The sequence below is a fragment of the Tympanuchus pallidicinctus genome, unplaced genomic scaffold (assembly GCF_026119805.1).
Source record: "Tympanuchus pallidicinctus isolate F22 unplaced genomic scaffold, pur_lepc_1.0 scaffold31, whole genome shotgun sequence".
Taxonomy (NCBI): domain Eukaryota; kingdom Metazoa; phylum Chordata; class Aves; order Galliformes; family Phasianidae; genus Tympanuchus; species Tympanuchus pallidicinctus.
In genome coordinates, this window is record NW_026294749.1 from 289,332 (window position 1) to 312,751 (window position 23,420).

Below are 23,420 nucleotides of genomic sequence, written 5' to 3' on the forward strand. Positions count from 1 at the left end.
CAGAAGGTCAGTCTTCTGTTACCTCCATTGGTGGAATCTCCCAGTTCCTCACAGATTTCTTTTTGCACTTTCTGTGTGAGTCAGTCTTTGAATGCCTGTGCAAGGTTCCTGCCAGAACACCGATCAAGAAATGTAATGTGATTATTTGAAGGGACAAAATAATAATGAAAGCTATTTACACTTCTATTTTTCCCACTTATTTCTCCTGTTGTATTTGGTTTCCCATAGAGATTCTTTTACTGATATGTAGAAAAATAAAGGTGTGTTGCTGTTTTTTTTCTTCTATTGTGGAAATGTCGTGAAACTACAGGTATGGCAATCTTAACTCTCAGCCACAGGGAGAGATGCCAATAAGAGGAGTCTAAAGCTATGGGTACTTTGGCAGCAAAAAGTTTAAGGATTTTATTACATATGATACATATGAGTTAAAGTAGCAGTTTTTTATTCCTAAGAGTGTTAGAAATGTTTTTCTGTCCCGTTCGTTATCTAACTGCGCACAGAAATTATTTTCACAGTTTTAAATGTTTATTCACTTTGGAAAGAATCTTGGGCAAAAGAATTCAATGCATTTTTTTCTAACAGTCCCAAGACTATCTTCTAAACTACCCAGGAAACTATCTGTAGATCAGCAAGCTCCCTAAACATGGGACTTCAGGATGTCTCTGATACTTAGAAAAGCAATCAAAAGAAAACAACTCCCTTTCCTTCTCCTAGTCTCTGTGACAATAATTTTACCTTTAACTTTCTCAGTGTGTTAATGAACACTTCATCTGTGTTTGAATGTAATATATTAAGGTATTTCTTTTTAGAATCTGCACAAGCTTGCTCTCTCAAAGAACAGATTTTCAATTAGGCAAATATGAATTAGCCCTCATACTTTAATTTCTAGTAGGCAGGCATAGTTTTTCTGAAAGTGATACAGCTGACTCTTTATAATACCGACTTTCAGCCATTGACTCCAAAGCTATCTAGATATGTGTACAAGAAATACAAATAAATACTGAATGTGATGATATACAAGAAATATAAATAACATAAATATGAGAGATTTGAAAACAAAAATAATTATTTCAAGATTTTGTAACTTTATTTCCTGCCTTCTACTAATGGAAGACTACTGATCTCAGACTGAAAAAAGGATCTGTCCCACATCCGTTAGAATATTTTTCTCCGTCTTCTCTTTGATCACTTTGTTGGTGTTACTTTCTCTTTCTCTCTTTCCCTTCTCCTTCATGAGTATATATACGTGCATTTATATGCATACTGTTGTTTTTCTGTGTTCAACACAATTGTATGGATTAGAAGTCAAGATGAATCAGAGTTTCTATGGCATGTAAGTCCGTTGAAAGGCTAAATCACTCAAGAAGTTGCAAATTTTCGTTTCATGCAGAAGATTTGGCATATTTCTTTACCATTGCCATTTATTTATCATTTGCTTCTCAACCTCCTCAACATAACCCCAATTTATGTCATTTTTGCAGTGACTGCTGTGTCTGGTTGCAGCATAATTAGTCCTCCCATCCAATAAAGTCTTTCTTGGGCTTGGCATAAATGGAATAGCTAGATGCTTTTTAATTCTTAGACCAATGGTACCTGAATTTATTTATGATAAAATACTGCACAAGTAAAGAAGGTATTTTTCCCATAATGATAAATGTGAAGGAAATAGGAGAACTTACAATTAAACGTATGGTCAATGTGACCTTTAGACAGTCATTGTGAAGGTAAGCCTTGAATAGTCACTGAGCAGCAATTATTTTGTGGTCTTAAGATCAGCAGAAAAATGCACAGGCATTAGTGTTGCAACAACATTTGATTTGTCCTTGTTGGATGCCATCTGAGGACAGAGAGCATAACAAAGTTAGTTTTATTTCATGACTGAATGACTTGGATTCACCTGGTTAGATCGCAACAGCAACAAAAGGCAAGTTCTTCCAAAAAAGTTGAGGCATACAGAGAGGCTTTAACATACAGGTCATTCATGACCGTGTTCAGAGAAGCATCTTAAATTGAGGTCCTTGTTTCCTTTGAAGTCATTCTCAATTCTTCCACTGGAGATGAATTGGGCATGTTACATGTTAGAAGCCTTTGTAAGAGTTGAAAAGCTTTTTTCCTCAGTGGTCCTGAAGCGTTCCTGAACAGCATAACAGCATTTACTAAACGCACCAGCAAGGGGAAAAAAAAAAAAAAAAAAAAAAAAAAAGTGAAACTGCAGCAATCCTCAGAACCTTGTTTATTGACTGTCAAACTGAGAGCTGTTATTGACCCAGGGGGATTAAGGCTTATTCAGGGTGCCAAGTAATTATAGAAGTGACATTAGATCATCATTTACACTCATAGTATAGTCAGGAATGACAATGTCAGCTAAAACAAGGACAAATGAGAAAGACCCCACAGTTTATAATATTCCTAGAAGTGCTGCACAGGGTTTAAGTAAATGAGGATCCTCCAGTCTAGTAGCTGCTCATTTCCATTGGAAATAACCACCTGCTGTTTTCAGTGGCTGTTAACTCTAATATGAGAATCCCTGAGCCAAAGCAATAAACTAACAGAAAATGTTGCTTTCTGTTTTTCATCACTTCAGTTAGGTAACAGATAAGGCAAATTGCAGAGGAGACCTCTTAAGCAGAAAGCTTTGGTACTCAGCAAATTTACTCCTTTATCAGGGAATTATGTAATAGGGTTTTGCAGAACCTATAGCATCCACTTGAATTGATGCAGGTTATTGATTTCTGGTCAGGTATCAGTTCACTTTTCTGTGGTTTCCACACAGCACTTTCCAGATTAAATTTCAGCATGTACAAATTCATGTGCTACGTAGATGAAAGTTCAGATTTACAACACTTACAGGGTTCTGTAAGCATCTGTGTGATGCCACTGCATTACAGAGATCTGCAAATAAAGCTGAATATCCATTTCAGAAAACTCAGTAGATAATCCCCTTCTAAAAATGTTCATGTTGGGTTTCATGGAGTTATCTCTAGATATGAGTCCGTGACAGGGGCACAGACACGGAAGGAGACAAAAGAGAGGGGAAAATAAAATTAGTTCCCCTTTTCTAGCGGGGCATGACCAGCCCCCGCTCCTGTGACTAATGAGGCAAGGTACTTGCAGGCCATAGATTCTGAGAGACAGGGAGAGGGTGAAGTTTAGGGAGATAGCAGACAAAAAACAAGGGCAATGATCTGAGAAGCAACATCAGTTTACTAAATCCAACAAAATCAAACGAAGTGAGAGAGAAATGAGTGTCCAAACATGAGGTCTTATGTTAGTAGACTGCAGAGGAAGCACATGCTTTTCTCCACAACAAACCAAGAGAGAGCAAGTCCGTGAAAGGGAGAACAGCTGGTGTTCTGCCAGGACATCCATCTTTCTTCCTCTGTGCATCAGTCAGTCCTCTGGGAATGCTGCTCCTCACCTCCTCTCCAAGAACCCAAAAATTCCAAAAAAGGTAGTCCACGGAACCAGAACATTATCTCTTAACCCCCATTGTTTTACATTCTGATGCGGAATGCCAACAACAAAAATCACAATACCACAACGCTGGGACAAAACAGTGGGACTTTCAATGTAACATATTAGCTTTCCAAACAGGAAGGCTGAGAGAATTCTTGGAGATCATTAGAAGACTATAATCAGTGTAGTCTTCCATAATATAAGGTTTCTCTAGACAAGGATACTTTACAGAAATATTACTAAGACATAGTAAGTCTAAAGGATCCTAATATCTGAAAGATTCATGAGCGTAAGAAAAGGAGAGTAGGAACATGCAAATTAACCCTCTCACTGCTGCTCTGACAGAGGCATCCCCAGAAGAAAGGAAAATCAAAATATTTTGCTAACTGTATTATTAAAGTGTAGCAAGAAGGAGAATTGCTTTCACATGGAGTTAATTTTTCAGCTTTTTTTTCCCTCTATATCCAAGTAAAAATGTCACAAGTAGTTCAGGTTAGGAAACGACTATCCCTAAGTGAATAAACAGCTTGAATTTCACCTCTCTGATTATTTATTTATTTATTTATTTTTAATTTATGTTAACCTTTCTGAAGTAATAGCCTTTTTTATATAGAATCATCAAGACTGGAAAAGATCAGTAAGATCATCCAGTCCAACCCATCACCATCAAGTCCACTGTCCCACTTCATGCCCTGTTTTTTTTCACCCAGTGAGAAGAAAGGACTACAGTGTACTTCACTGACACAGGTCAAATGCACCATAACAATTTATTAAATGTGATGGAGGCACAGCTGTAGCCTTATCAGGTCTGCACTGCTAGGGGCAGTTCTTGTCATCAACCAGAGGACAGCTGACAAAACTATACCCCATCCCGTTCTCCAGTCTTGCACGACATCTCCCCTTCTTCAGCAGGCAATGTTTGTGCCATACTCCACAACCACTAATCCATGTCTGACAGTGCCACCTCTGCCCTTCTCTTGAAAACCTCCAGAGGCCACTACTCCACCATTACCGTGGGCAGCCTGTGCCAATAGCTGCCCTGGAAAACAGAAAACATTTTTCCTTATAGCAAGCTCTCCTCTGTTGTGTAGGCTGTGGAAGATGAGTGCCAACAGCAAAGAAGGAAGACATAAGAGGAAGGAGTAATTGAGTACTTTTTAATATGTACATTTATTATGTACGTATCAATTAGTCATCTGTTCAGGCACAGAAGTCTCTGAACACCTACCCAAAATTTTCAATCTGTAAGTTCCTTATTTATATTCTCATTTATGTCTATTATGTAATCACAAAATTGTCTTATACATTCATACTCACATAATTGCTAAATTCTTTCACATTACATATTTTACAATATATAGTATGAAACTGTCATTCTCAACATTTGAGTAAAAATGCTGAATAATAGCTACTAGAACCTCACCTGAGATAGAAGGCATGGATAAAAATTTACCAGCCAAGAGTTATTGTATTCACCGGAAATAGAACTTCACTCTTTTTTCTCTTACTGCTATTTATACCTAAAAAATAAAGAAAAATTGAACTGAATTTATGATATAGAAGTGAATTTTTGTCTTCCTACTGTTTGCAGATGAATTTGCTTTTTCTTGTAAGCATTCACCTTAATGTTCAGGTTTTGAAAGCTTGATATTTAAAACTAACAAAGTACTAATTCTTGTTAAGTTACTTAACAAGAGCTACAATTGCCAGTAATTCTAATGTTGATCATATTTTGTTAGTCTGCACTCAGAATCCTGTGTCCAGTTTTCACTACCTTGGCTCAGAAGACACTGGGAAAAAAATGGAGAGGGCCCAGCAGAGTGCCAGCTAAGTGTTTATTGCATTGGAAACTTGACATAAGACGAAAAGTTGGAGGATCTGTGAAGGAAAAGTTCAAGGATGAGCTAATTACAGTTTTCCAATACCTAAAAGAGAAGATGGAGATTCCGTCTTCATGAAGATTAATGGCAACAAGAGAATAGAAAATAGGCATAAGTTACTTCAAAGGAAATGTAGTTTGTATATAAGAAAAGAAATCTTTCACTATGAGAAGAATTGAGGATTTGCATAGGCTACACAAAGGAATCTCCCTGTTACAAGTACTCAAGACTCAGTTTGATAAGACTGAATAAATCTCTCCTTTCAACAGAAGGTTGTGGCAGATGCTTCCCAGAGATCCCTTCCAAAATAGATTTTCCCATTATTTTTCCATTTTTTTCTCTTTATAAATGGACATTCATGTGATTGATTATAAAATGCTATTCTTAAGACAATTAAGCCCACAAACCAAACTTGAAAACAGTGTTTTAACTTCCTTGGGCATATATCACTGCTCTGTAATATGAGGCTCAGCACTATATATACACTCAGCAGCATAACAATCATAATTGTTACATGCAAAGTATTTGTCCATCAGCTGAAGGAAGGGAAAGTACAAAAGAAGCAATAATGAAAACAGTCATGTGAAATAAATAAATATCTGCGTTACGGTGATTTTAGAAAAGAAACAGTGAAAAAGCATAATTTCCTGGTGTTTTCTTAAATTCACTGCTTCCCCTCTACCAGTTTATACCTCAAAACAAAACTAAAAAATAAAAATAAATGGAAATGATATATTTTTACATTTCAGTGGACAGGGAGGTGGAAGGAAATGCCACAGCAAACAAGGAACAAGGATCATAGTGTTTGTATGGAGGCAAAATCTTAGTTCTGTATTCAAACTGGTCATCAAACATCTATATGACTTCTTAAATGAAAACACATTGTAGGGTAGCAACAGCTACTAATGTCCAAACTAATATCTGAGAATCCTAGATTCTTGCCTGGTAAGAATTTTTGCATCAAAAGAGGTGATTCTCCTGCAATATTTGGCAATGGTGCATCCTCACCTTGTGTATTGTGTGGAGTTCTGGGTTCCACAATAGAAAAAGGATGTTAACATCCTTGAAAGCATTTAGAGGAAGGCAGAAGAGCTAGTAACAGGGTTGGAATGCATGTCCTGTGATGAGAGGCTGAAAACACCTGGGCTTACAGAGTAGAGGGGGCTGACAGGTGACCACATTGCTCCTTGCAGCCTCTGAGGAGGGGGAAGCAGATGGAATACAGGACTCTGCTTCTGTTTTGTCTATTAGTTGCATTGTATTTACCTGATATTGAGTATTTCAGCCCACACAACTATATTTTTTAGTACTTATTTAAGTCATTTTCTCCACTAATAAGATGTTTTAATGTGTAAAATATTGTATGAATACAAAGCATGAATTTTACCCAAAATTTTTTTTTGTTTTGTTTAACAGAGGCACATCAGATCTCTTCTCATACTTTAACCCAGTATTGTTTCTATGGCTTCAATTATTGCTCATTGCAGTGAAGGAGAAAGTTCTTATAAAGAGGCAGTTTGAGGAGCCTGATAGTTAATAACTGTTAAAGCATTGCTTCAACCTACCTTCAACGGTTGAACTTGGGGACTAATCCTTGCTAAAAAATTTGCTATGACAGATTAACAAATATAGAGCTGTACACTTCGAAGTGACTGTTTCTGACAGTTAAAGAGTCAAACCACTTACAGTCTGAGATAGTTATTAAAACTCTCACATAATCCCTAGGTAAAGAAATTCTGTTTTTCAGTTACAACATAACTGTGGAAAACAGATTTAGAAGAAAATCATCTCCATTATGGCACACTTCTGACATCTGTTAGTTGGTCTGCCTCACACAGTGCCACACGAAGAGTGATCTTTGTGCAAAGCTAAGAGAAAAAAGAAGTTTAATGGATTTAAAACTTTACATCCCCATTTGCAAGAGTAACTAAAGCACAATAAACCAATTAATAATTGTACATCTTGTGGGAATTATATAACAACAAATATCTAAAGTCTCATTTTATTTATTTGTTTGTTTGTTCGCTTGTTTGTTTTGATTTCTTGAGCAATGAAACCTAGGAAAAATGTCCCTCAGTTCCAGCAAATATAAGGAAAAATGAAATTCTTCTCTAAAAATCCTGGGGTTTTTTTCCTTGTTTGCTTGCTTTTTTTTTAAGAAGAAAAGTAATAAAATCATAATCCAACAGTTGTTTCTGCTTGGAACAAGAGGAATAAGGAGTAAAATTGGTCTCTAAAATATTGATGCACACCTATTTTCTGAAAATTACAGCTAACCTGAACAAAGCATCATTTCACCTAGGAACAAAGATTATTTTTTCAAGTAGACTTCACATCTGGAAATTAATATTTTAGTATGAGAATTATTTCATATGTGTAGTACTATAGCATCAAGCAAGTGAATCTGCGGATTTTTCTCTAAATTCAGATTTTCTATTAATCTTAAATCCAATGGATTTTAAGAGCTTAGTATCTATATGGAACTGAATGAGATAATTATTTCCGTTTGTTAGCTAAATTCCATGATCTGATTAATAAATTTAAAAGAAATTATATGCTTTTTTTAAAAAATTGAACATAATAGAGAAGCTTTCTACCTGTAATCTTCAGGGTGCATGGATTTCTATGAAAACCAAGAAGGGCAAGTAAGGAAGAAATTTCAGACATGTAAGTTTTGAGGCATTTGTGCTAGATGTCCTACACTTCTAAATGAATCTATATATCAGTTGGAAAGTAAGCACCACTCTGCTAAAAAGCTGAATATTCTTGGCTTACATTCTGCTACAGTGTCTGATCATAGCTTATTTTGCCATTAGCCTGTAGGATAGCCTTGTTATAAACTTCAGGAGCATGAACAATAAAACATCCATTCCATGCCATAGATCCATTTACGAGGAGCAAGTTTCAGAAAAATAGTTGCACAAGAAATAACAGTTCCATCCATTACTCAAGTACTTGCAGTTATAGATTGGTCTCTGTAAACATTCCTTAGGTCACATGTACTTTACCTGACAGGTTTTACCAAAATTAAAACGTGCATAAAATTAGATGCATGTCTCTCACTAGCTTAGCATTGAGGTCAAACCTACCACTGCACTTTGACAGGTAGATCAATTATTCAGTGTCAAAAGTAAGCTGCTTTGTAGAAATCCTGCTTTCTGATGTTTGCACATCTGCTTTGTAGTAGACAAATTTTTCTGCCCCCTTGGAGTACAGTCAAAGTCTTCAGATGATCCTGCATGTTTTGTTTAAGGCTGAAGAACTCCTTATTTTCTTTGCTTTCTGAAGGTTGAAGATGATCTTACTTGCAGGTTAAAAATGCGGCTTATAGTTTGTGTTATGTATCACACCATGGCAGAGAGTGTAATCACTAATTTAATTAAAACTTACTCATATATGCTGTCATAACCACACAGAGTTATCCAAAGCTCTCAAAGCTCCAAGGACTTAACAGTTTTTACAGTCAAATATAATGCATTGCCAAGTTTAATTGCACATTATGTTTATTTATTTATTTTTACTCTTCACAGCCTACATTTAACTGCAAAAGAATGGAAAAGAAACAAATGGTTTTGTTACATTTTGTTTGTTTCTATAGGCTGTTTTACCTTGTCTTCTGCAGTGTAAAAAAACAGAGAAGCAATAAATGGAGGAAATCACTTTAATATGCAGTGTGAGTTATTGCTCTGCAAATAACATTTATTTCATATAGCTTAAGAATAAATTGGATTTTATACTCACCTGTAAGTTCAAAAAGATGAATAGTGATATATCACAGACACTAAATGGGTCAGTGCTATTTTGAAATATTTGCATTTTCCCCAGTAAGCCAATGGAGTGTCTGAATAGGCTTCTGACATTTTGTTTGAAGTGTTTTTTGTTTGTTTGTTTCAGCAGCTTTGACCTTAAAAATATTGGTAGTGGTAAGCCTGTTAGATTGCTGAAAATGCCTCCAAAGGTACACATACAAATGTGAAATGCTAGAAATGAAGCAATTCCTTTGTGAATAATCAAATATTTATGTATGTATATCACTCGTTTGCAATTGTATATATTTTGCTATGTCCGCTATTCAGACACTGGCTGGAAACAGCAATATGACCTCAGAGATCTGAAAGCTGTATTTATTTTTCTCTTGTCTATCTGTATAACCAAGAAAATCACAAGAAAAATTTTCTTGTGTATTACAGAAGATTAGAACTTAAAGTCTGGATTTTTTTTGTCTATTTCTTGTTTGCTTTCTTTTGCTTTTTTTTTTTTTTTTTTTAAACATTATTGCTTTCAAGAATATTTGTAATGACTTTTCTTAAGAAGGGGCTAAAAAGAAGCTGAAGATTTTTCATAATAAATACAGATAAATTATGACAATTTCATTCTTATATGTAGGAAAAGATGAACTCACCATGCTTTGATTTTGCTAGTGTGAATCTTCTCATCTCTTATCCAAAAATAATTTGCTTCTTTCTAGCCATATTCCAATTTTTTTTATGATCTCTCATAGCCACCAAAAAAAAAAAAAAAAAAAAAAAAGTACTTTGACATATTCACAACCCCTCTTAATTATCTCTTTTCAATGTCTGCAGATAACAAATTCTGTTTTTCTTGGGATTTTATAAACAACCTTTTAGAAATGGCACTTTGGTGCTAATGAGTCAACAAAGGGAAAAATGTCTGAGGCTCTTCAAACACCTTGTTGAAATAAACTAACAGCACTGAAGAAAACACCTTATCAGGTAATTATTATATGCACATTAGGAAACAGCTAAAATGACAATTTTTCAAAATTTTTTAAAATATTCTAGATACATAATGGAAAAATCAGATCCCTTGGCTCCAATTCTATATGCAAGGCAGGAGAAGAAGCCACTTCTTTATTCTTAATGGTCTGTTTTTAAGGATCATTAAGGAAAGGAAAGTCACTTTTCATTTGTAGTTCTGTCCTATACGTACAAAACCACAACATGCAATGGGGAGTTTCTTCAAAACAGTGTAGCCTTCGGGAGCAGGGTGAAAGAGTGCCAAACTCAGATTTTTTCTTCTTTTTCTTTTCCCCCTTTCTTGTCCTCATTTATCCACCAAAATCTATGACATTCAAAAGTACTGCTGTTTTGTTTGTTAGTTAATTTATCAAAAATAATTGCCTTACTGACTAAACCCTCAGGGCTTACATTGTCCAATTTTCCTTTACACCAGGAGTTCTGGAACCTTCCTGGTATTTTTTTCCTTTAAAATATGTGACTACTTAACTATACAAATTGCAAGTTGAGGTAGTCCTGGACACTGTCCCCATCTCAGCAGCAGTGTCAAAGGAGAGCTAGTATTCTCTCCATGGAGGAAGAAAAGGGGCATCTCTCTCCTCACCTCACTGCTCAGCAGGCAGCCAGCTCTGCTTTCCACTCATTGGTAGGGAATGAGGCTTCCAGACAGCAGACTGTTCTTTGGGGACTCCAGGTTCTGTGGAATACAAGAATTACTCTCGAGTAAAGATGTTAGGTAGGAACAGAAAGAACCTCAACATCTTCCCTCCCCTGCTGTGCAAGCAATATCCAAACTCACTGCTTCCCTCTGCACAGTAGGGAGCTGATCAATAAATGTAATCTTCTGTATGGGTCAATTTTATCAAACTTTCTTTTTTGTGCCCTTCTTAGGGCATGATCACATCACTATGGTATATGATATGATATGATATGATATGATATGATATGATGATATGATGCATCAAATAATTGGAATTCCTAAGACAAAAAAATTATTCTTGATATGATCTCTTTCCTTACCAAAAAAAAAAACAAAAACAAACAAAAAAACTAAAAACTCAAAGGAATTGTAATAATATTAAGAACAACAATAACAACATCTTGTTTGCAAAGAACTTCCAGAATAAAAAATACCATATGCAGGAAGCTCTATAGAAAGATATTTGCTTTTGGACTTCAAAGCAGCAAATCAGCAGTAAATAAAAGTCTTTTAGAAGGACAAATTTGATAAGAATAAAATAAAGTAAGGGGGGGGGGGAGTTATAAATTGCAGCATCTACAGAGGCCATTGTGACATTTGCTCATCCTGGTAGAAAGGTTTCACTTTTAAAACATTTAGAAAATCCAGTACAGCTCAGAAAGATCAAAAGAGCAGGTGAAATTTACAGGGATTTGGGTATGGGATCTTAGGAAGTCTGGTCATCCCAACAAGGTGTGCATTCAGGTCACCAAGAAATGCTCTGAGGACTAAAATTGCTCTTGTATCACCCTTAAAAAGCTGCTTTCAATTTCAAATTGCACTGAAGTCTGTAGGTTTTCAGAGACTTCTGCAGTTCATATTAAGCACTCAGTTAACTCTGCAAAGAACTGGGCCTTAAACAAGCAAAAAGTAGACCAAATAAGAGAGCAGCATACCTGATTCAGAAATCTGACTTGATGCCAGATCTTGTGACAAATTTCCTTGTTGTTTTGCTGAGCCCCTGTCCAGAAGCTCAAATGATACAGATAATACTGAGGAGCTGCTGAGATAAAGTGAATGAAATAAACCCCATGGGAAGTAGTGTCCCATTTGAATCCACCCCTTGAAGAAGTCGCTTCTTAATAAAATACAGTCGGGAAGCTTGCCTGGGTTATTAAGGGGAATTCTCTGCAATCACAGACAATCTTTTCATGTAATTCCTTTCATAGCCCATGTAAAGTCTACCTTGAAGTATATTTATATTTTATTTCTTGACTTTTTTTGTTTGCTTTTTTTTTTGAGGGGAGGGAACATTTTGTTTCAAGGTGGTGGGGCTTTGTGTGTGTGTGTATGTGAATGTGTTTTGATTTATATTGGTTTTGGTTTGTTTTGTTATTGCTCTGTGTTTCCAGAAACCTGCTATTTTCAAAAGAAATCCTCTAATTTCAATCATAAGTCTCTTTAGTTCATACCTTTTCTGATTATACAGTCATTCTCTCTAAATAGCCTTCTCTCATCTTGTGAACACCAACTAAGAAAAAGAAACACAAAAGAAAAAGCTGATCTTGTAAAATTTTAGAACATTCCCTGGCTTTATACCATTTGAGATTACTTCCATTTTCTAATTAATAAGGAAAAAATGGCATCCATTGACATTTCATCAATGTTTGCTGAACATTTATGGAGACCAAACAGTGGATATGATCACAGTGAGGCAGTGGGTGTGCATTTCAGCAGTGGCAAGAGTGATGTGAAAGCGACGCAGAAGACAAGCTAGATGGCCATGCAGATTTTAACAAACGTGGCATGTAGGCTCTTGTTCATCGCTGGTGACAACACATAGCTAATGGCAGTAACTATGTTGAAAAACAGCATTCTGTAGCTCAGAATTTATCAAATAGTGTTGTTGTGTTCTTTACATCTGTTGTATTTTCCATGGGAATGAATAGAAGGCATTACTTTAGCATGACCTATGTATATGAAGTATATGCACATACACTATCTGTACAAAGATTTATGAAAGTTTGTATCCTCCTTGTTTCTTTATTTGGCACATTTTCTGCAGTGCTGTAATTGCTTTTTTTTTGGTGAAAGTTTTATTTTTCTGTTTTTTTTTCTTCCTGATTTTTTTTTTTTCCTAAAAATCTTTATCTATCTGAAACAAAAAGTTAAAAGAATAGCTAATGATCTCTGCTAATATTATGTCAGCTAGTATTTCTGGCAAGAGGAGATGCACACTTGAGAGAGTAGAGTCCAGCTCTCAGGAGGTTTTGCTTTTATACGGCCAAACATACAGAGTGCAAAGAGAAAGCTCTGTCCTCCCATACACCTTTGCACTTCCCTGTAGGGAAAAATGAGAAGTTTAAATTCACCAAATTAGCAGCGTGCTTGATTTTTTCTTAACTTGGCTTTTAAAGGGATATGAAACCAAGGAAATCAAACTCATTCAATTAAAAAAGCTGATTAATACCCTCACTAATTTAGAAGTGAAGAATAATCCACACGAAAGAAATGCATTGAATATAGAGATTCTAACAAGCAAAGGAAAACAAACAAACAAAAATAACTCAACCAGAGGAGATCTGAGTTTTTGACAGTAACCCCAGAGTGTTAACATTGGGTGAAACTGAATTTACTTGAATGCAAATAAGCTTAATGTGTTGCCATAAATAGATACAAACTTGAATAAGCAACTGTGATATAATTACTACTCTCATTTTCCTTGCATAGTAGGGGAAATAAAGTCCCTTGTGTCAGTGGAGATGATCTCAGTGGGACAGACGTTGCCAAGCACCATTATTCTGCTGAAAACTGAAGAAAGAATTTTTTTTTTTTTTTTTTTTTTCCTTTTTTGAAAGCAATTCCCAGGCACCTTTAATCTCTACTATGTCCCCATTGTATACTGACTCCCTTTTTGCTGTCCTTGCTCTTTTCATATAGCTGTAGAAGTTTTTACTTGTTAAGACATTCTCAGCAAGATGTAATACCTCCCTGGTGGAGTTTTCTTTGCTGATACCTCTTTTCACAGTTCTTGTAAACTCCCTATTTATTCCTATTGTCTTTCTTTATCTAGTTAAGTCTAATAATCTTTTCTCTGAATTAATCTACTATACTTGGAGTAAAATTACCAGGTTTTCAGAAAACTTTATCAATTTTTTCCTTTTTTTTTTTGTCAAGGTTTGTCTAAATAAAAGAAGCTTTGTTTTCTACTTCTTAGTTTGTTTCTCTTTGATATTAATTAATCAACACACAATCCAGGTTCACTTTTCCAAAACATCCCCATTACTTTTTGGAAATCACGTTTATATCACTATCCCATGTTGTGGGATACTTTTAAGGAAAGATGGTCAGAACCATGCAGTTGCTGATGTCTTAGGGTACTTTTATAAGAAATGGACAGAAACCTCTGATCAATACATGTAAGTACAAGGTGGTATGTGCTATATATCAAAGTGTCATAAAAATTAATAACACTAATAACAATCTAATGTGTTTCTCTATTTATCTATTAAGAGCTATGATCGAGTATTTGATCTTTATAATGTTATCAAATGGTTTCATTTCTTTGCAAAATATCTGAGTAATTTCACCATCGTCAGTCAACTCAGGCAATTGGAAAGTAAATGAAAATTTCATGTGTAAAAGATAAAAACAAAATATTTTATTTATCTGAGAAATCTGCATTTGGAGAAGACCAGTAAGCATGCTGTTCTTGACTTTCAGTATTACAACACAACAAATTCTTTTTCTGAATGAATTACAAGTTCAAATAACAAAAACTGAATATTTGTGCACTCTTCATTTTTAAATTCTCTTTAAAGTATATATTCATTTACCTCTCTCAGAAATCACATTTCTCAATTTTCTTGAAGAGCATTGGTTCAAAAACTGAACAAGACTAAACACCCAGGCAAATATTAGCAACATGACCTGTTACATGATGCTCATCTTCAAAAAGGGCCAGAAAGATGATCCTGATAGCTACAGACCTATCAGTCTCACCTTGGTGCCAGGGGAGGTTATAGAATGGATAATATCAAAAGCCATCATGGGCTAATTAAAGGTCAACCAGAGGATAAGGCCCAGTCAGCATAGGTTTATGAATGGTAGATTCTGTTTGACAAACCTGATTTCATTCTATGATAAGGTGACCTGCTTAGTGGATGAAGCTAAGGCTGTCGGTGGACTACCTCGACTTCAGAAAAGCCTTTGACACTGTCCCCCACAACGCTCTTGTGGAGAAGCTGGCTTCCCACAGTTTGAATTGGCATATACTGTGCTGGGTGAAACACTGGCTTGATGACCGGGCCCAAAGAGTTGTGGTCAGTGGAGTTAAATCCAGTTGGCAGCCACTCACTAGCACTGTCCCCCGGGGCCAGGTACTGGAGCTGCTTCTATTTAACATCTTTATTAATGATCTGGACGAGGGGATTGAGTGCACTGTCTGTAAGTTTGCAGATGAAATCAAATTGGGAGGGAGTGTGGATCTGCCTGAGGTGAGAAGGGCACTACAGAGCAACCTGGATAAACTACATCAATGGGCCAAGGTTAACTGTATGAGTTTCAATAGGGCCAAGTGTCAGGTACTGCATTTTGGTCACAACAACCCCAGGCAACCCTACAGGAGGAGTGGCTTGGGGAGGAGTGGCTGGAAAGCTGTCTGATGGAAAGGGACCTTTGTGTACTGATGGACAGTCAGCTGAATATGAGCCAGCAGTATGCCCAGTTGGCCAAGAAGGCCAAAGGCATCCTGGCTTGTATCAGGAAGGGTGTGGTAAGCACAACTAGGGATGTAATCCTGCCCCTGTACTCAGCACTGGTGAGTACACTTTGAGTACTGTGCTCAGTTTTGGGCACCTCGATACAGAAAAAAAAATGAGGTGCTGGAGCAGGTCTAAAGAAGGGCAACAAGCCTGGGGAAGGGCTTGGAGAATATACTATATGAGGAGGGAATAAAAGAACTGGGGCTGTTTAGTCTGGGGAAAAGAAGGCTCAAGGGAAACCTCATTGCTCTCTTCCAATACCTGAAAGATACTTACAGCGAGAGCAGGGCTGGTCTCTTCTCACTGGTGACAGGTGGCAGGACAAGGAGAAATGGCCTCAAGTCGTACCAGGGTAAGTTTAGGTTGGATATCAGGAAAAATTTCTTTACAGAAAGGATTGTTAAGCACTGGAGTAGGCTCCCCAGGGAGGTGGTTGAGTCACCGCCCCTGGATGTGTTTAAAAACCATTTGGATGTGGTGCTCAGGGACAAGACTTAGTGGAGGGTTGTTAGAATTAGGGTAGTTTGGTTAGGTTGTGGTTGGACTTGACAGTCTTTTCCAATCTGAGCGACCTGATTCTATGATTTTCTCATTTCTAGTTCTTCCTTTGTATAAATCATTTGATCAGGATTATTTCTTTAATCATTAACATTAATTTAGTATGCTGCTTTTTAATTGGAAGAGTTTTTAAAATTTTGTAAGCCTGGGTTATCACAGAATCACAGAATCACAGAATTGTAGGGGTTGGAAGGGACCTCCAGAGATCATCGAGTCCAACCCCCCTGCCAAAGCAGGTTCCCTACACCAGGTCGCACAGGTAGGCATCCAGGCAGGTCTTGAACATCTCCAGGGAAGGAGACTCCACCACCTCCCTGAGCAGCCTGTTCCAGTGCTCCGTCACCTCACTGTAAAGAAGTTCTTGCGCACATTTGTGCGGAACTTCCTATGCTGCAGTTTCCGGCCGTTTCCCCTTGTCCTGTCTCCACTCACCACTGAAAAGAGCCCAGCCTCACCATTCTGCCCCCCACACCTTAGATATTTATAGACCTGGATCAGGTCCCCTCTCAGTCTCCTTTTCTCAAGGCTGAACAGACCCAGTTCACTCAGCCTTTCCTCATAGCAGAGATGCTCCAGGCCCTTCACCATCTTCGTGGCCCTCCGCTGGACTCTTTCCAAGAGAGCTATGAGAGGTTATGTAGTGATAGATTTAGTTGTAGGTATCTTTCCACTCAGTCACAATGGTACCGGGCAAAACTTAGTGTGTCTGAATCCAGCCTGCAAAAATATGTAGATTTCTCTATTCCACAGTACCCAAAACAGTGAGAGAAAATATTCCACTGAAGCCAAGTGGACAGGAAATATTACTGCAGAAGATTATGAACTGGAGCCAACACAGGGTTGTTTATCCTTAGGGAAAACTCTGATTTGTAATAGATGTGCAGTTCTCTCTGACACTCACACAAACTAAACAGCCACTTACTCTGAGCTTACATTGTTAAAACCTACTGCCGTATATTCAATAGTTGAGCTACATAATACATTCAGTAAAATAAATAAATGAACAAATGAACAAATAGAATTATTTGTACAGTTACATTGGCTGCCTATAGAGCTGCTATCCTTGGTTAATGAATACAGACCTGAAACTGAAATGAAAGTGAAATGAAGCCAAAGCCCAAGTCATCTTGGGAGCAGTATTCTCATTAATTCTTTTTTTTTTTTTTTTGGTCAGAAGTTACATCATGTGTTACCCTTAAATACTTTGAACTGTCACAATGTCACACAGATAAGCTTGTGTTATGAGATTTTTCTCCTTTTCAGTTATGTGTCACAATTACAAGAAGAGTTGAGGGCTAAAATGTCCCTATCAAATGTTTTCTGTTAAACAGAGTAGGTGGCAAATACTTCTAATTTGCCTGATAAATACCCTCATATTTCTTTTCCCCAGCACTATACAGTGCTTATTCCAGTATAATATAATATAATATAATATAATATAATATAATATAATATAATAATATAATTCCATTATAATGATTTTGAACTATTCTAATTATCATTTCTCAATTACATGCTTGGCTTAGAATATCTAAACGACAATGCTGGATGCAAAGAAACTGAAAACATGTGAAAGAAAAAGGTGGAGACATAAGAGTCATTTGTTACCTCAGAATGTAACAGTGATCTCAATGTTACAGGGATGATACAAAATGCTTTGTGACTTCCTCACAGCCCTGCTCATTTTTTTCAGTCTGTGCAGGATGATCAGAGCCATTTCTAAATATCACCTGCCATTAACTCCTACGAGGGAAGAGTTGAAGTGAGATACATATCATACATATATTGCACTCTATGTTTATGATGTCTAGAGAGAATATACATTATTCAGTTTATCTCAAAACGTTTGCTCTAAAGTTATAGAAGTCTAGGAAAGGCTTCAGTTGTCTGAAGTATTTCTATTCAACAGAGGAAGCTTCAAAACATATGCTTGCATCCTGTTGTAATTTCACAAACCTGAACTACCGGAGGAAACTGGAAGAACTTCTCTTGTCTCAGTTCATTTGTTGAGCCTGATCTCAGACACTCTTTGTGAATGTTGATTGTTTTGGAGAGAAAAGGAAAAGGTAGTGCGTGCTTCTTAAAGGAAATTAGGTATGGATTTCTTAAAAGCCTAAGTACCCAACCCTATTAAAGACAAGGTGCTCATGATCAAGCTGGGAAAGTGACCTTCAGGTACTGCCAATGCTGGACTTCAGCTGCAGAGCAGCTTTCAGAACTGGCTGCACTTTAAAAAATTTTAGATATCAAGATCTTATTTAACTGTCCTTCAATATCTCTGTTTTCATAACCAACAGAAAGGAAAGTCCAGGCACCAACCAGTCCAAATGATTCTCTCCTTCCAGTTCAGCATTTTCTCTAGTTGACACATTCAATGTCATTGAAAAAGAGACTAAAGCCTCCATTTGATTCTTTCTCTTAAGCTTCTCTTTCTGAAGAGCCTCCTCCTCACCAGTGGGCTATGGAGCAGTAAACCCTTTGCATAAGGAGAGTGTATCTAGCTTGGCAACTGTTGTCACCAGAGAACCATTATGCAAAAATGTGGAGTTGAAAAAATGTTTCTTTGAGCCAAATGTGGACACCTGAGCACATACTAAGTGGAGTAAGCGAAGGAACTTAAGTGGATCTTGTTTATTTACTTTCTCATCAATTGGACACTTATCAGCTCATTTCTGGAATTAATCTGTTCTCAAATTACTGAAGCGCTCTGCAGTCAAAAGCAGATACCATGTGACTGCAAGTACAGCTACAGCTACAACTGCAACTACAAAGTAGAGTTGAGAACTGCATAGCAGTCTGTGTAAGCAATCCACTTACAATCCACAATGCACAAAAATAAATGAATGAATGAATGAATAAATAAATAAAAATCAGTGTAGTCTAAATGGGTATCATACAATTAGTAAAGGGAGAGACACAAGGCACTGCAGTCAGAACTAAAATACCTAACATACACGTAAATTACACTCCTCCCAAAAAGGATGTAATATCCATTTCTCTTTTTAAGGATACATTTGCTTCCTTCTAATAGAAAGCTGTGAATCATTTTCTATTAGAAGGAAAACAATACAAAAAGATGGTAAAAGAGAAGGAAAATATCCGTGCTTTCATTACGTTAAACTGGTTTACACAGTAGATATTATTATCAGCTATTTAATAGCCTTTTGATTCCCCATGTTGATGTGTACCTGAATTTGAACTATCTTTGTTCATTCTGATGAGGACCTGGTACTTTTGTTTTATTTTGTGTTGCTTGACTGAAATAATTAGATTTCAGATCCCACTGATACTACCACAGTTTACTTCCTCACTTTGAAGGTGTAATATCACGAAATCACCAGATCACAAGAAACGCTGAGACTTACAAAAAGCTCTATTTGCAGTTACATTAACTTTAGTGTTGCACTGGAAATTAATAAACTTTGCTTGATGCAGAGCTGCCTGTCTAGGATTCCTTCAGACACTATAATATGTTCACTGTGAGAAACTCTACTATTCAAACACTGCAACGGTTGTTATTAATTCTTTCTAGATTTTATTGTTGCTGTTGTTGTTGGGGGGCTAATTGTTTGGGGTTTTTTGTTGCTTTTTTGTTTGTTTGCTTGTGGTTTGGTTTGTTTTTGTTGTTGGTTGATTTTTTTTTTTCCTTAGTAATCTTTTAAAATGCATATGGTACAAGCATATGCTACAGAGCACAGTCAATTGAAACTGATCTCTAGCAATCATTAATGATTGAATTGCTCTAGAATGGAGAAGGCATGGGATATATTTGACCTCAAGTAAAACTGAACTCACCTGCCTATACTTCACAGTTAGCAATGCCACACACTCTAGCAAATAACCATGTTTGTCTCTACCCACATAGATATGTGAATATATGCACACACTAATTTATAATTATCTCTCTTTTTCAGGCTTCACCCATAATGATCCCTGATCCCCAGCAGCTTTTGAAGTTCATTTCATTTCAAGTAGGTGTTCAAGTTGTCAGCTGAATATCCAAACAGAGCCTGAAATTTCCTCAGCTCTGGATTCTACAAAAGAAGACTGCAACTTTCACAAGATTGCACAGCATTCAGTGCTTCCTGCTACAGGGTCTGGATCCCCTCTGAGAACTGTACACGTAAGAGAACTGAACCTCTGCACACTGCTCCTTTTTCTGCAAAGAAGGAAACAATAGGATCAGCCTTAGGGATTCAGAATTCTTGAATAGAAAGAAATTCACGAAGAAAAACAATCCAACTGTTGTAGGGATCATAGAAGTTCCAGTAACTTTCCCCACACGCTGCAACCTCAAATCTCATTGTGGCTATATAGAACTCTCAATATTTTTAAAGCTTTCTCTTTCCTGCTGGAGACCACCTTTTACACATTTCTAAGAGTAGGGAGACAAGAGAGTGGTTTTGAGGGTGTATTGTTATGAGAGAACCTTTGTACTATTCTGTTGAATTTCCAATTGATCTACAGACTGCAGTTATCCTGGGTGACGAGTGAAGTGTTGAGGAGTTAGCCTGGATTCAACTCTCTTGACTTCGGTGGCTAACCTGGCCTAGACCTTAACATTCATCATTGCAAGCTTCAGAGACTTAACTGATGTGCTTGAATGAGGGACTTGCCCACCTACACTCCCTCCCCAAAATGAGTGTAAGTCAAATATTCTGGAGCTGCACAGAGAGTCTTTCACTCTTATTGAGTCAAAAAAGATGAACAGTAACTATGCCCTAATTTATGTACCTTATGTGAATGCTTCAATTACGGACAAGATGTTACAAGATTTTTTTTCCCCGAGTTTAAATGGTGGAAAAGGCAAGTAACTAAATGTGCTGTGAAACATAACTGTAGTCAGTTGAGGACATAGAAGAAAAAGTTTGTCATACAGCTATGTCTTCATTTGGACATGCTCCATCCCTCCTTTATTACGAAAGTCAGTTTTCAGTAGTCTGCAAAATCATAACATCACATACAATGATTATGTTGTGTAAGTTTTTTTTTTTTTATTTTAATTTTGTTCTTGAAATGCTTCACATAATTTTCTAGATGTGAATTGAATTTGAGTCAAAAGAATTATGTTTACCTGGGAACTACAGAAATCATAATAAATAGGGTCCCAGGAGATCATCTAATCCATATAGCAGCCCACAGGCAAGATCAGCCATGCCTAAACTATTCTTGACTATTCTATAGTTTCACCAGGTCTTGAAAACTTTGAGCGACAGAAGTTCTCACATTATCTCTTGGCAGTATACATTAGAGCTTTGCTATGCCTGTAGTTGGAAAGATTTCTTCCACTTGCCAACCCAAGTTTTCTTGCTGTCATTTAAACCCATTTCTTCCTGTCCTATTCTCAATGAGAAGCAGAACATTTTTTTTAATTGTTTTTACTTTGAGTACTATCATTTTATAAACAATGTTTATCTTTATTGATCCCGTGCTGATGCTTTCTACTTCTTCCGCACCTTTTGCTAAGATCTGTTTAGGTTGCTTTGATATAATTTCTTCTTGAAATATTTTTGCTGAGTGCTAGTTACAATCTTGAGTCTTCAAAAATCAATGTAGTTTTGATGGTGATGGTGACATCTGTTTCATATACGTATATACGAATATAGTTATATTTTAGTATCTATATTCACGTGCATATACATTCTTTTAGGAACTCAAATTGTGACCCATAATTCCCTCCTTTGTTTCTTCTCCTCCCCATCCCTTTAGAAACTAATATTTTTTGTCTTTTCAGATTCTCCTGGAATGCACATGTTTTCCATAATTTCACAGAATCACAGCATTGGTCAAATCAGGAAGGGACCTCCGAGGGTTATCTGTTCTAACACCTATGCTTAGGCAGAAACAAGCTAGGTTACCCAGGACCATGTCCAGATAGCTTTGCAATAGCTCCAAGGAGGAAGATTCCTTAATATCTCAATTTTACGCAACCCTCACAGAGAAAAAGTGTTTCCTGATATCCTCTGTGGTTCAGCTTGAGCCCATTGCCTCTTGCCCTGTTACCAGGCACCAGTGATAAGAGTATGGCTCTATCTTCTTTAAAGCCTTCATTCAGTTATTTTTAGGAATTGCTGAGATACTCTTCAAGCTCATCTTCTTGAGACTGAACATTCTCAGCTCTCTCAGCCTTTCCTCATAGGAGGGAGTCTCCAATCACTTCCTAATCTTTGTGGCCCTTCAGTGAACTCTCTTTGGTATATCCATGGTTCTCTTGTACTGTGGAGACCAGAGCAAGTTCTCATAGATTATCTCAATAGTGTTTTGAGAAAGTTTCAAATAGTCCTTAAATATTCTAGACAAATTTTCACTTCAATTTAATTTCAAAGATTTTACAAGTAATCTCCAAGAAGTTTCACTATCCTTTACTGAGTTCTTAATAGAGCGTGAATGAGGTTTTGCCAGCCACCTCATCAGTTGATTCTTATTTAAGTGGAATTTAGAGTTTAAACCCCTCAAGTATCAGACCTTCTATCATTTGAAATGATCTCTGGAGGTTCCTTCCAATGGCTACAATTCTGTGATTTCTTAGTTTCATCTGTAAATAATTTTTTTTTTTTCCCCTCCACTGGCAACTAATCTCTTCCTCCTAATGAGTTGAGAACTATCTTACCTGAGAATGCACATTGTTGCAATAGCACTTTGCAATGCACACAGTGACTGTTTAGACATATGACAACAATAAACTTGTATAAAAAAAAAAATCTGAGCTGCCTCTTTTGCCTTACCGATTGCCAGATGTTCCAAATATATACTAGCCAAGAGCCATAACTCACATAAACTTTCTCCTGAGAGTTTCTATAATACATTAAATATCATGGAAAATATCACATGACATCAAAAGTTAATTTGCAATACAAAAAAGTAAACTATATTGAAATACATACTCAAAAAGGTATTTTTGGAGCAGCAGGATACTGTACAATGTAATCAAATGGTATTTTAATCAGCTTACATAGTCAAGGAAGGATAACAACTGCTGGACCATGGGACTGGAATTGTCTTTTTCTGAGAGGAATAATGGACTCAAGGATTTACTGACAGAAAAACTGGGAAATGAAGCAGTGAGAATGTGGGAAGCATATCTTTTATTTGGATCAGAAATATTAACTTCAGCTCTTTTAACTGCACCTTCTTCCACTTTCATCAAATGCTGTCTGCACTCAAAGTGGTGAAAACAGACATGCTGTAGCTGAAAAGCATTTATTTGAATATTAGTTTTTACCCTTTTCCTCATGCTTTCTCCTGACACACCTAAAAAATTACTTGAAATAAACTAGTTATTTCTTCTATGTGGTTCACACAAGTGGTTTTGGTCATGTATACTTTG

General features: G+C 36.7%; 1 long non-coding RNA gene across 2 annotated transcripts; it reads right to left on the bottom strand.

The window, feature by feature from the left end:
- Nucleotides 1-1,548: 1,548 nt before the first annotated feature.
- Nucleotides 1,549-18,152, bottom strand: LOC128087712 (uncharacterized). 2 transcript variants are annotated; one of them, XR_008209960.1, is made up of 6 exons: nucleotides 17,702-18,152; nucleotides 12,245-12,303; nucleotides 9,739-10,790; nucleotides 9,078-9,240; nucleotides 4,880-4,976; nucleotides 3,760-4,495 (listed from the first exon to the last, which is right to left on the bottom strand). It is a non-coding gene; the product is annotated as an uncharacterized LOC128087712 (long non-coding RNA). The 2 variants fall into 2 exon arrangements; XR_008209961.1 differs by lacking the exons at nucleotides 3,760-4,495; nucleotides 4,880-4,976 and adding an exon at nucleotides 1,549-2,156.
- Between the last annotated feature and the right edge of the window lie 5,268 nt (nucleotides 18,153-23,420).